The sequence below is a fragment of the Neodiprion pinetum genome, chromosome 3 (genome assembly GCF_021155775.2).
Source record: "Neodiprion pinetum isolate iyNeoPine1 chromosome 3, iyNeoPine1.2, whole genome shotgun sequence".
Classification (NCBI taxonomy): Eukaryota; Metazoa; Arthropoda; class Insecta; order Hymenoptera; family Diprionidae; genus Neodiprion; species Neodiprion pinetum.
Genome location: NC_060234.1, coordinates 13,709,216 through 13,723,831, shown reverse-complemented (window position 1 = coordinate 13,723,831; position 14,616 = coordinate 13,709,216). Strand labels below are relative to the sequence as shown.

Sequence of the window (14,616 nt, the reverse complement as noted above, 5' to 3'; positions counted from 1 at the left end):
AAAACTGTCAACTTATAAGTATTCGAATTTTCCTGTAGACAAAGCCTCCGTGATTGCGGCGGATCCCGGGAGACTCCCTCTTCGCGCATTCTCTTTACGCGTTGTTCACATAACTAAACTGAAATACTTTCCCGGGAAGAATTAACCGTGGCGTGAAATGTAAATCAAAAATGCTAGAAACGAAAAATACCATATTCGCACAATGGCGGACGTTGTTTCTTTTTATTTATTTATTTCTTTTTTGCGAATATTTTTTTCTCTATTATTATATATATATTTTTTTCTTTTATTTTTCCGGTTTACAACACCGAGTAAGAAGATCTTTATATGATTATTGAGGGATAACACCACTCTAACGGCCAAAAAAACGGCTCAACTCTGACGATTTATTTTGGGAATACGAAAAAAGGAATAAGATTTCTTTTCGATGAGTATATTTAACACGTATTGAAGTATGAAGAAAATAATTCGTCATTTTTATCCCAAATGGCGACGTTACAGCCAATCTTTAAAATCGTCTTTTTTTTTTAAAACTCCTTCACAGGAGAGTGGATTTCTCGTAAAGTATAAGACCTGACACAAAAGATCAAAAAATTGTATAATCTATATACTTTTGCCTATTGAAGTAGGTAGGGTTTTTTTCTTCAATCAAATGTAGAAATTGCGGACTTTTGAAAGAATGAGTTGGTTTTTGGCCAAAAAATAGGCAGTAAATTATTATTGAGAGAAAATGCACTTCCAAAGACAATGTAATTGTGAAGCTACTGTCAAAATTACAAATCGATCTATGCAACGGTGTTCAAGTAATATATCTTTCAGTATGAAAAAAGTGGTTTCGATAAAAATGCGTTTAAAGTTCTACAAACACTTAGCGCGTGCTCCAAGGCACTGTGGCAAAATCGAGAATTGAACCTTCTGAAAATTTTTTTGCACTATAGAATCGACTAAACATTTTTTTTATGACCCTAAAATATTGTTTAAGGAAAAAAAATATCAATTTTCCCAAAATCCTAGAATGGTGTTACCCCTTAAATAAATTTTCCTAGCTTTTTTTAAATCTTGCAGCGCATTCTAAGTATTCTGTTGACAGGTGAATATTTGATGAAAGAGTTGGGTGTGAATATGGAATGGTTACAAAGTGAATTATATACTCACTATCAGTCGAAACTCACATGCATTTCAGAAGGGATTATTCATGTAGGTTATTCAGTAAAATGGGCAGCACAGAATATTCGTTCATTTCACGTCTAAGGGAAAGACGTTCACAGAAAAGAGTTTACATCATTAAAAGTATCAATTTGATCTAAAGAAAGGTGAATCATATTTACTTAAATATATTACTCCTTGTTTTAAAGATATGATACACTATACAACTTTTCGCCAGTAACTAGTGCAAGACATCCATTAATAGGTTTATTTATTCTTTCTAATCGGAATCAGAATAGATATTACCTACTAATTTATTAAATGTGATTTTTGAAAAGTTAAGTTCATCGCGTTTGGAATGATCACAATTATCGTCGAGAATGCATCTGATTGTCAAGGGAAATTATATCAGCGAATTGCAGTTTTACTACTGACCAATCAAATCTACTTGAAAAGTTCAGTAGCAGGTTTCTTGATCTCGCAGGTCTTTCTATATTGTGCGCAACATATAATAGTATGAAAAATATTGGGATAAAGAGCGGTGAAAATAAAATATGCGGCAGGGAGGTGACAAAAATCGGTGGCATACGTTGTTTTTTGTTACTCCAGGACTATATCCCAACTGGCACATAGAGAAAAATGGCATATTTGTCTGATTGCCGTGAAATCTACAGCATTTTGCTACAAACCATATACATATAGTAACTAAACAACTACATTCTCTTTTTATTTTTATGCAATAATTGGGAAATCAATATTGACATGGGAAGTACTTTTCAAAACGGAGAAACGTTCAAAAATCATGATTATTCAGAATGTAATTTTATACTCTTTTGATTTTCAAATATACCGTTCCATGCCACAAGTATTTGAGATTACGTTGCGGTTACGTACTAACTTAAATTTTTTTACATATCGTTTGACGTAGATCAGCATTGTACTGCGAAATCTTCATGTTATAATGTTTAACTTTGGAGAAGATTCAGTAAGGAAATCACACCTTGGACACTAAAATTCCTTTACTAGTGGAAAAAGCAATTCTACGATTAACATCTACATTTTTCGTATGATCTACTTCTTTTCAACTTCACAAGTGCAAAAGTCTGCGACATAGAAAATTGTTAGAAAAAACCAATGGGATGTAACATAACTCCTTCATCAAATATTCACTTTTAGGCAATCTGATGAAACTCAACCAAATAATACACTGAATTAGTAACAGCGGGGTAAACAAATATAACATTTTTTAGTAGTATCAATGGAGACACACCAGGAAATTTATGTTACTTATTCCGAGACGTATTCTACAGTGACGTATACAAACCGGTATTTATGTCTAGCCTAACAGGACTCTAGCCGAGAGCAGCACATACTTCAGGGAGATTTCCTTTTTTTCGTTACATTTATCACTTTTTTCTCATTTTCTGGTGCAGAAACTATGTAACGAATCAATGCGAAATTCGGCATTTGGATTTACTTTTCTCTTATCTATTCTCACGAAATTAAAAATCATTTACTCTTAAAAATATAGCTCCCACCCCCCTTGACGCGCGATGATCCCCAGTTGATGCTGTGCACAATTAAGTCCTCCCATTAATCCGGCATGAAAAATCTAAGAACATTAACCTTTACACACATAAAGCTATCGTTTGACCGACCAAAAAAAAAAAAAAAAATAAGTTGAGGATCCGTGATGTTTTGAACTCAAATTATCAATTAATCCAAAAAAATAGATCAATATTTTTGTTATAAACAAAATATGTTCGACATGTTACTTTTTTTCATCAAACGATAAGGGGCCATCCATAAATTACGTCAGACGAATTTTAGAACTTTTAAACCGCTTCCTGTCCTTGTCACAGGTTGTCACATTTTTAGAACCCCCTCCCCCCTGATGTGACGTCACAAATTTTTCCAAACTTATGCATGTATTTAAAAATAATGAAAGAAAACAGTTATTTTAATTTTTTTCTTATTTTTATTAAATAATCTTTAATAAAATCAACATAGAGTCAAATATTTATGATAACAGAAAAAAAAACGACTAGTTAGGAAGAAAAAGCGACTAATTATGTTGATTAAAGATAAAAAAACTTAAATCATCTTGTGTCCATGGACTTTGGACCCACTCCTTTATATACTTCTCGCAAAAATTAAGGGAACAACAAAATTTTCGAAATTTTTAGGTGATTTTCAACAGGCTGTATTTCAGTGAAAAATGGTCGTACAAGAAATAAAATAACCAAGCTTTTGAAGCTTGAAGACTCTAGTTTTTGAATTTTTTGATTAAAAATTTTTCAAAGCACTATTAGCCATGCAATCCTTGGATAAAGCGCGAAGAAAAAATTTTCAAAATTTTTTACATTTTTTTTTTCGCTCTACGGGCATGGAAAAATTTTTCCGAGCTAAACTAATGCATAGGTCGCATAGCCTGTTTATTCAGCTTCAAGATGCTTTTTTTTAAACCTCGATACGACCATTTGTCTTCGAGATATCGAATTTTGAATGCCAAAGGATCCTTTTTCACTCAACTGCCGATATCTCTGGAACTACCGGTCGCACAGCGAGCCGAAGGGCAGTTTCTTTTTCTGCAGAAAATTTCCTACAAAAATCTGTCAAGGTTGATGTCAAAAAAAATTTTTTTCCACCTGTAGCGTTAACGTGAAAAAAGAGCAAAAAAATGCCATTTTGCCTTTTTTTGGATAATCGACTGTATCTTCGTCAATATTGGGGGGAAAGCATAGGTTAGAAGAAAATTTTACAGCCTAATGTACCCCAAAGGTCCCTCTAAATCGGTAGATCGATCGGTTCAGCGGTTTTCCTGGACCGATTGATTGAAATTTTGAAAAAATTAAGAGAACAAGGTCCCTTAAGAAACAAAAACCTTGTTCCCTTGATTTTTTCAAAATTTCAATCAATCGGTCCAGGAAAACCGCTGAACCGATCGATCTACCGATTAAGGGGGACCTTTGGGGTACATTAGGCTGTAAAATTTTCTTCTAACCTAAGCTTTCCCCCCAATATTGACGAAGATACAGTCGATTATCCAAAAATTCCTTAAGAAACAAAAACCTTGTTCCCTTAATTTTTTCAAAATTTCAATCAATCGGTCCAGGAAGACCGCTGAACCGATCGATCTACCGATTAAGGGGGACCTTTGGGGTACATTAGGCTATAAAATTTTCTTCTAACCTAAGCTTTCCCCCCAATATTGACGAAGATACAGTCGATTATCCAAAAAAAGGCAAAATGGCATTTTTTTGCTGTTTTTTCACGTTAACGCTACCAGTGGAAAAAAAATTTTTTTGACATCAACCTTGACAGATTTTTGTATGAAATTTTCTGCAGAAAAAGAAACTGCCCTTCGGCTCGCTGTGCGACCAGTAGTTCCAGAGATATCGGCAGTTGAGTGAAAAAGGATCCTTTGGCATTCAAAATTCTATATCTCGAAGACAAATGGTCGTATCGAGATTTAAAAAAAAGCATCTTGAAGCTGAATAAACAGGCTATGCGATCTATGCATTAGTTTAGCTCGGAAAAATTTTTCCATGCCCGTAGAGCGAAAAGAAAAATGTCAAAAATTTTGAAAATTTTTTCTTCGTGCTTTATCCAAGGATTGCATGGCTAATAGTGCTTTGAAAAATTTTTAACCAATAAATTCAAAAACTAGAGTCTTCAAGCTTCAAAAGCTTGGTTTTTTTATTTCTTGTACGACCATTTTTCACTGAAATACAGCCTGTTGAAAATCACCAAAAAATGTCGAAAATTTTGTTGTTCCCTTAATTTTTGCGAGAAGTGTATTAGCTATTACTGGTAAATCAGGCACTTCATTTTCGTTCTGAATTTGAACGTCAGGAACATCCTGAGTGTCGACATCGTTTTCTTCCATCCATAAAGCATCATCATCATTCATTGAACAAAGAATTTCTCGGCCACGTCTAGCCGCAATTCTTTGAGGACGAATTTTTGCGACAGGTAATATCTCTTGTGAATTTGAGTCTCTCACTTGCATTACAACGCCGCCTTAGAAGTTGAATGTTGTTGCGTGAGATTAAATCTCATAGCGAGAGTGCTAAATTATTAATAAAAATCTCGATCAAGTGCGAAAGTTTTAAAAATTTTTTATTCACATATAAATTTCGTGTTTTAGTATTTTAAATTTTAACATGTGACGTCACAAAGCTTTTGACCCCCCCTGGCCTTTGTCACACTATGTCACATTACGGTGATACCCTCCCCCCCATCGACGTGTGACGTAATTTATGGATGGCCCCTAACTACGTGTGTGTGAAGTGAAATTTTCTTTGGATTTTGTTGCGAGATTAGTGGGGAGACTCAAATTGTGCTTAGCCTCCACTGGGGATCATCTCGCGGCAGGGATGGTGGAAGATATTTTTTGAGGAAATGATTTTGAATTTGTTTGTGAATAGATAAGAGATAAGTGAATCCACATGCCAAATTTCGCATTGATCCATTGTATAGTTTTTTCAGCAGAAACTTTTCAAAAAAGCGGTATTTTTAGCGAAAAAAAGAAATCCCCCCCTTAAAGACGGCGTGGCGTCGGACACATGTTTTTCCCCCTTAATTATTTTCGTATTTTTAGTAACATAGTGATTCCTCGTTTTTATTATTTCTTCCGTAAGTTTTTCTTGAATTATAAAAGCAAGTACCTATTTCGATTTTTTCAAAATTTTCTGTCACTCCGTTCCTGAGTTCTGATCAGTAGGAATTTGGATATTTACGAAATTGACGAATTTTCGATCAATGTTGCATTGCAACTGAAAATTCCTTTCAATAAAATCAAGGTAGCCAATGAGTTCGTCGTGAATCGAACTTAGCAGAAAAAGTAATACCGAAAATTGATTTGAATGAGGAAAAGTCAAATTATATCGACTAAGTCATTTTTTAAAATATTGACAATTTTTCTTCAATTTCACACATTTCTTCAAATTTAATGATATATGATTTCAACCAGAAAAATTCGACTTCCATTTATTACCCGAAAATATATTTTTGCAACTCAAATGTAAAACACGCTATTTCTCAACGAATGACGTGGCGTTGGGAATTGACGAACCATATTTCCACTAAAGAACAAAAACTCTTTTTGTCCATTGAGCAAACAGCCTTCGTACAATTGCGTGCCTTACCACCCGTCTCGTAAATGTGTCTTGTGAATCGCGGCAAGTTCATTGCGTTCACGCTGTCAGTTCCCTCAGTTTAGGTTAGGTTTTCGAGTCCTTGTAACCTGAATTTTTGATCGTGCAGTTAGTTTGATTCAATTTCAGTTTGCTTTAAACGTACAATTTTTAAAAGATTCTTTTTTCTTTTTTGAGTCCACATTTTTTTCTTAATCGCAGCGCGGAATCCCCCGACGGGGGCGAGCGGTACACCCCTACCAAGACTTCACGTTGACCCCCCCACCCGTTCCCACTCATTCCCTCCTTCGCGGCTCGGTCATGGAATCGTCGTGTACCTTTATCTTCCTGTAATTCTTCAGCATAACCATCAACTAATCAAGAAATCACGTCCTTTGCTCATTTGCAGCACGCAACCAATTGCCTAATTATACAGTTCTGTTGGTGCCAATCGCCTAATTTTATATTTTATTTGAGAAAATATTGCGTGGAACTAGTGGGGAAGACGATTCTGAGTTCATGTGATATCCGCACTTGCTTTCTAGGCCAGTCAAATAGAACTTGAAAATGGCAACACGGATTAAAAAGCCAAATTTTTTAGGACAAGTAGAGGGTCATCTGAGATGCCCAAAAACACCAAAATCCAACAAAATTTCCTTGTGCATCGGCCGCCATCTTGAAAAACAGGTAATCCTCGCTATCTCGGCTCCCATTGATCGGATTTTCGATTTTTTAGAAAAGTTTTTTAGAGAAAAATATTGTCTACAACTTTTATTGAAAGTATTTTTTGATAGCTGTGAATGAAACCGTTTTACGATAAAAAAAAGTGCCATAAATTGATGTCTAAAACAAATTATTGCAGACGAAGACGATTGCAATAATTTGGATTCACTTGCAATGGAATGCAACCAAGGTTTCAGCTACGATTCACAAACCGAAGAAGACGAAATCCGAGAAAGTCGAGAGGATGATGACGATGACGTAGACGACGTCAATATGCCTGGCCCGTCGACAAAAAAGACCAAATACGCATGATTATGCGATCAAATTTCATTCAATAAATATTTTTTAACATAAATTCATGGCACTATTTTATTCATAACCTTTTTTCCTTCCCAATTATCAAAAAATCATTTCAGTAAAAGATGTAGAAAATATTTTTCTCTGAAAAACTGAAAAATAAAGAATAAAATTGAAACAGTAGATGCCAAGATATCGACGATTATATGCAGCTATTCCGGCGCCTATTGTGTCCGTAAGCTTTACAGGTAGAATGCGGACAGAGACAACTTTGACGCTCTCTATCTCAGGTAATATTCGAGTAATCGCAAAATCGTACACAAAAATTATTCAGAATTTAGTCCTCTACAACTTTTATATGAAAAATTTATTGATAACATCGAAAGGGGGCAATATAATTGACAATAAACATTATTAGACATCAATTTATGGCACTTTTTTTATCGTAAAACGTTTTCATCCACAGCTATCAAAAAATACTTCGAATAAAGGTTTTAGACAATATTTTTCTCTAGAAAACTTTAAAAAAAATCGAAAATACGACCAATGGGAGCCGAGATACTGAGGATTACCTGTTTTTCAAAATGGCGGCCGATGTACACGGAAATTTTGTTGGATTTTGGTGTTTTTGGGCATCTCAGATGACCCTCTACTTGCCCTAACAAATTTGGCTTTTCAATCCGTTTTGTAGATATTAGCTACTTTTCGGTCTAATTTGACTGGCCCATTCGGCACGTGCAGCTAGCTATACACTCACTCAGAATCGTGTCTTTTGCTCACTAGTTGCACAATATACTATTTTAACTTCGAGTTTGGAATACATTATTCTTTTGGGAATTGCTTATTCATAATTGGTTATGAAAATAACGGGATTGACTGAAAAGTCGAAGAAAAATAAAGATTTAAGCTGAAATTAGTAAAATCACAACTAATTTGATTTTCAATTGTATGACTGTGAAGTAAATGCAGACATTATTACATATTTGCGAATCAATGAGGAAACCTTGAAATGAAAATTAGTTTCAAATTATTTTATGGATGTATAATGTACGAATAGACGGCTGAAAAAGTGAGTAAGCTTGAGGAATTCACGCTTCCACAACCAATCATTCCATTCATTTTGGGTTTGTTTTTCATAAGTATGTGATTCAAGAATTTTTTTCACTTTGAATTTTTTTTTTTTTGATTTTTTTTCCCCAATTAGAATCAGTAAGTAGGTACCATCGGTATCGACAACAACGTCAACCATTTCGGTCGCTGGCATGTCTTGCTATATCCAAAGAGGACTTTGGTGACGCGCATATATGATATCTCAAAAATGGCTTAACCGATTCAGTTTAAATGTGGAGATAGTATTCTTGAATAGTTTATCTTCTTTAGCATAGTCTCTCTTTTTTTAATTATCATCTTTCTCGTTAACTATGTCAATAATTCGCAGGTTTTCAACAAAAAATAGAATTTCAATTGTAAGCGGTTACAATTTTGAGGAAACAAAAATAGCGCCGTTGAAAAAAGGATCAATTGTTTAAGAATACTATCTCCAAGCTTTCAATGAATCGATACTTATAATCAGCCGTTTCTGGAATATCGTGAACGCAACAAGACACTGTCACCGAGCGAAATGGTAGGCGTTATCGTCATTAAAGCGATGCTTTCCATTGATGGCAAAAAATATTTCATAAAGCCTCTTCTGCATATTCTTGAATAAAACAAACCCGATTCAAATTGAAACATCATCTGTCAAAATGGGAATTTTGGAAATTCATCCACTTCCTCGATCGCCTACTAGTACATAACCTGTCATAAATGGCGATGCTTCTTCTCAATTTGTGATTAAGATGAGTGCAGTACATTTTTAGATTTTTATGGGATAAGAATTATCTAAATAATGTATACTCTGAGTCCATAAAAAATACAAAAATAATATAAAATTTGAAAGCATAGTTACACGCTGAGTTTCTTCATTTGCCGATATTATAACCAGAATAGAAATTTCGAAGAAAAGTCTGTTCACACATTCGTCAGCAGAATTGTGATACGTATTATCATAAGGTGATCGAGATTCTTTATCACGTACGCAACACCCCCCCCCCCCCTGTTTTCCCCGTAACGCGGAAATTTTTTTAAAGTCTAGGGCCGCCAAAATTATAACTCCGGTCCTGGACATAGAATGTGAGCTGTACGAGTTTCATATACTAGTAAATTCATTTTCAGTATAAATGAAGGAGAATTCATTTAATTAATGAACTAAAACCTATAGTATGCGTGACAATTTTAAAAACTCATCACTTTCTACTTAAATAAGTAAAGATTTTGTGAAGTCTGTTAAACTATTGCATCCCAGCGAATGATAAACGGATAAAATAAGCTGTCCAGAGAAATCGCATTCTTTGAGCTTCGCCAAACACACACTGCTAGAGATACAATATCGATGTACTATAATCTATCGGTAAGTGTGCCATTGGTAGACAAATTCTCTCTAATTAAGGTCATTCTCTTATAATTGTCAGTCCTGAAACTCTATCTTTCACACTATCGAATATCGTTCAAGTCAATTGATCCTATTTTCGTGAGATGGAGATAGTGACCCAGTAAACATTATTATGCCAAAAAATCAGTTAATTCGGCAATTTCATATTTTGTATTGAAAAGTTGTCAAAAACGCTATATTTTCGGAAATAGAACTTCAAATGCCGAAAATAGTAGTCTTATTTACTAAGTATGTATGACTTATGCGGGTGATACAAAATTTAAGATAAAATCACGTACGCTAATTTAGACTATTGAAAATATCGTTCTACCTGCTACTGAAAATTTCTTACAATATTATTTTTAACTCTACGGAGTTCAACAATATATATCTATAGTATTCGAATAATTACACTGATAAATCCTGAAAATCTATAGCTAACAACCTTACTGAGCGCGATCGATATCAAAAAACTAGAAATATCACTGGTATTGGTAAATTTACTAATTTGACTAACAAATATACAGTATACACTGTATAGGCAATACTCAAACCAAAAATTCTGGTATAGTGATAAAGTGACGAATATCACCAACGGTTCTGTCGTTTATTTCTGTTTAAAAATATTACTGAAGTCTCAAGATCTACTAACTATCCCGTATAATTTACGTTTACTACGGTGTTTCATATCATCGGTTTGAACTCGAACAGTTGTCAACCCACACATCATTAATAATAAATAGATGATTGATGCGAATGGTTTTACTATGACAGTAATTAGTTATGGTGATTACGATAGCAAAGACTAGTGATTTGAAGAAATACAGGTACTTGCTTGAATCTGTATGCTTTGAAATTAATTATTCCATCACTAAGTATTTATTCGGCTTGTGACCCATCAACTATCAGACACGTAATCTCGACCGCTCGCTTCTACGCCGAGTTAAACTCTAATACGCTGTATTCAATTTTTTAATGTCAAATTTTACTTGTAATTTGGAAATTCGATCGACGATTCGTTCATGTTATCGATTTGCAATTCATAACGACACTCATTAAACGACATCAACGATGTTGTTAATAAAGCGTTGATAACAAGACATTTCACATTTACGTTTCATTCATTTCCGCTAACACTATATTTAGAACACACTGCACCTCACGACACTTTCACTATCCACAACCGAGCACACGCGATTCTATTACATTCAAAAGCACCTCAGCAAATACAAGCGTACATGAAATATTGAAACGAATAAATTATCAAGCTACTTTTATGTGTTTTTTCTTTGTAGAAAAAATTCGCAATTTTTACAGTGTAAATACAGGATAGACGGATGAAAGACAGAAGACACCGCCCAATCTAGTGAATCCCGGGTGTGCCAACACGCGAAACCACCCCTAAGAGATTTCGCCAACCCTATTCAGTGCGCCGACGTCGTTTCCATGACGATCACTGAGCTATGCAACTGAAAGCTCGTATCCGAACCTCACAACACTATCTGCAGCGTACGGCTATACTATAAATCTTCATTTCTCCGTGAGACAGAATTCCATCAATTGACACAATAGCCGTTATAATTAGAATGGTTTAATACTTACAACGCCATCTTGTCAAACCAGTGCGATTAAACATATTTACATGTTTAACATATTTTTAGTGAGTAGTAGGGGGGAATATGACAACTTGATTACCACTCAGCTCAAGCGTTGTTCGAGGTGATTCGGGACTAATAAAGAATAATAATTGACAAATCTAACTCTGGGAAAAATTTAAATGGCGAATGTACGTTACATGAAAAATACAACGCTCTGTTATTGATCCACTCTACGAAAATGTGCTGAATCATGGATATACAATTTTGTTGATTTTTGAGTGGGTGAACTTATTACATACAGAGCGGAATATTTCGAAAATATCATTTGACTTGTAACACTATTTCTGAAATATGTGATTGCAGTTTTACAACACATATATTGTGTGGATTTTAGGCTCGTTATTGGAAACATAAGAGACATATTAAACATAAACTATATATTATATGACTGATTCCGCCAATTACGAGTAAGTCACCAGGTCTAAAAAATTCTATTTGGCTCCAATTTCGGTAAGTCATCGTGTATACTGAAATATGAAAATCCACTAAAAGTTAGACCTCGAGGTCCTACCGTTTACGAGAAATATAATAACAAGTTTTTCACTTTTCTTCGATCACACGGCTTACATCGAATTTTCAGCACCTCTTGTCACAGGACAAAAAGTATGGACCACTATGGTTTTGTGTCAAAGGATTTGATTTTTCAAAATTTTGAATCCGTTTTCGCATAGATCGTCAGTAACAGTGAAAAAGTCTTTTTTGAAGTTTTTTTTCAAGAATTCGGAAATAAAACAAAACTTTGATAGTTAGTTTTGATAGTGGGATGACTATGGAATCGGACTGAGCTCAATTTGTGTGAAATTTGTATTCATCGTGAGATTGATTTGGAAAAACTTGATTTGTGTCATTACTAATTACAACAAATTAATTCATAATTCTCATAGTTTTTCACTCATCGTGTCGAAAGTAAACACTAAGTTTATTGTGATTACTTTAAGCATTTGCGCAAACTGACACAAATTTTAAGCAGTACTGCACGTGAATTTACTTCTTACAGTTTTTTACTCATTGTAACGAAAGTACAGATGTAGTTTGTTGTAATTACTTTTAGCACGCAAATTTGCATGCAGAACTGCTTAGTATTCGTATCAGTTTGCTCGAACGTTAAAACTGATGACAACAGAATGAATGTTTACTTTCGATATAATGACTGAAAAACTAAGAGAATTATCAATTAATTTGTTGTGATTAGAAATGATACGAACAGTGTTGGGCACTATTAATTATTATGTGCAATTAATTACATCTAAATTACCAATTACATCAGTAAGTAACTATGAGAAAATAAAATACTGATTGCATTTTCAATTTGTAATTAGGAAAAAAAAAACTTACTAGTTACAATTGCAATTTATAGCAAAAAAAAATTTCAATAACAAGTAACGATTGTAATGAGTATCGAGTTTGCTTCTAATTGTAGATTACAAATGTAATTAGTATTGCTTTTTCTTCTAATTACAAATGTAATGAGAGTTGGTCTTTGTTCTAACAATAAGTACAAATTAAAAAAGTAAGAAGATTCGGTTTTTCTTCCAATTGCAAACTACGAATATACTTAGAGTCTTTTTTTTCAATTACAACGCAAAAATAGGGAATAAGGATCAAATTTCTATGTAATGACATTTTCCAAATGCAATCGATATCATTTTTCCAAGTAATTACAATCATACTTCAGGTATGAATGGGTATTCCATGCATATCAGTAACTCGGAGTATTATTAATCTAGGCAAAAATATCTGAAATGTAAAGAAATTCGCCAAGTTATCGAAACCAATTCACAATAAAAATTCAATAACAACTTAGATATTGCCAGTCTCTGTCGTAAAGTAATCTCTCAGCAAGTAGGTATACGTCGTGAAGCCGGACCTCGCAGTTTCGTATAGTGATGTCGAAACATTATTCCAAGCGCTACGTACTTTGTGGGCACATTCACTTCATATTTTTTATCGAAACGGTCATACTTGTTCGTGACGTGCGTGATCCCGTGTAATAATTCCGTCTCCAAGACTATCTGTTACCATCTATCAATGGACTGAATTTTTTTTAGCAAAATGAATTGTGCATCAGGATGATTAATTGATGACAGATTCTTTAATTTTACTAACGTATCAGATTTGTTACCTTTCTTTATCACTTGTAGTTTAATTGCATATTTTATAGAATTGAGGGCTTCATGAGATTCAGTCTATTGATCAGTTAGCTTTGAAAAGTAATATTATCGTATAATTTCAATTTTGGAATGCATATGTGCACTTCAATCATTTATTCGAAATCATTTGTTGTTGATTGCAGTCCGAAAACCGCTGCGTGCGAGTGTGCGGGAGTGATGGGGTGCAGGCGCCTTCGACAACGATTTTCAGAAAATGTATTTTTCTTGTAACAAAGTGATGATCACACTCCTTATACACCCTGGCACGGCTGATGCCGATATAATATTCAGTCATATGAGTCATCAAATGTTTAATCATTTGTCTACAACTGAAGAAGGTTGCTGCGTCGTGGCGTCAGCGAATATTACTGTCATAATAGTCAAGCTCCAGACTCTGAGAGAAGCTCTTCGATTCCAAATATATTCACTTTTTGGACACATATTCTTTGCTATAAGATTTCTTCGACACGGTGTGTGCTCATTACGCACGGCGAGCCCATTAATTCCTCTGGATGCAATTCTTAGATTGTCCTTTATTACGTTATTATAAGCATCTTCGAACATGGTTAGTAAAAATTTAAATATTTTTTGGCTAGCTAGCAAGGACAAGATATCGGCAGGTAAATTGGACATATTGAAGCTTTGGCTGCTTGTGCCACGTAAAATATTCAATCGAGTATACTGTTTCCATAAAGCATCGAGTTTTTATTCTGCGTGATTAAATAAATATTATCCCGCGCCGTAAAACTATGTACAGTTTATATTCTCATGTCATTATTCCGCGAATTGATGCGATGGATTATACTCCATGATTACTCTGTCGTTTTGGCATTTGTAATTGATTTTCATCAAAAATGTGCCCGCCAAGTACGTAGGGCTTGGAATGATGTTTCGATGTCACTCCACGAAACAGCGAGGTCCGACTTCACGGCGTTTGTGATTTGGTTCCGATAACTTCGCAGATTTTTTTAGATTTCAGATGTTTTTGCCTCGATTTCATTACTTTTTGTAAGTATGCGGGAATGATACTGCTG

At 34.4% G+C, this 14,616-nt stretch overlaps 1 protein-coding gene across 6 annotated transcripts in view; it reads right to left on the bottom strand.

Annotated features, from left to right (window-relative positions):
• Nmdar2 (NMDA receptor 2) overlaps positions 1-14,616 on the bottom strand; it is a 1,937,843-nt gene that overhangs the window by 1,688,531 nt on the left and 234,696 nt on the right. For 2 of the 6 annotated variants that reach the window (XM_069134407.1, XM_069134410.1), the window contains exon 1: positions 10,610-11,132. The exons of the other annotated variants lie outside the window; for them this stretch is intronic. The gene's annotated coding sequence lies outside the window, so the exon portion shown is untranslated. Of the gene's footprint in view, positions 1-10,609; positions 11,133-14,616 lie in introns of those variants that run through there. 6 annotated transcript variants of the gene reach the window in all.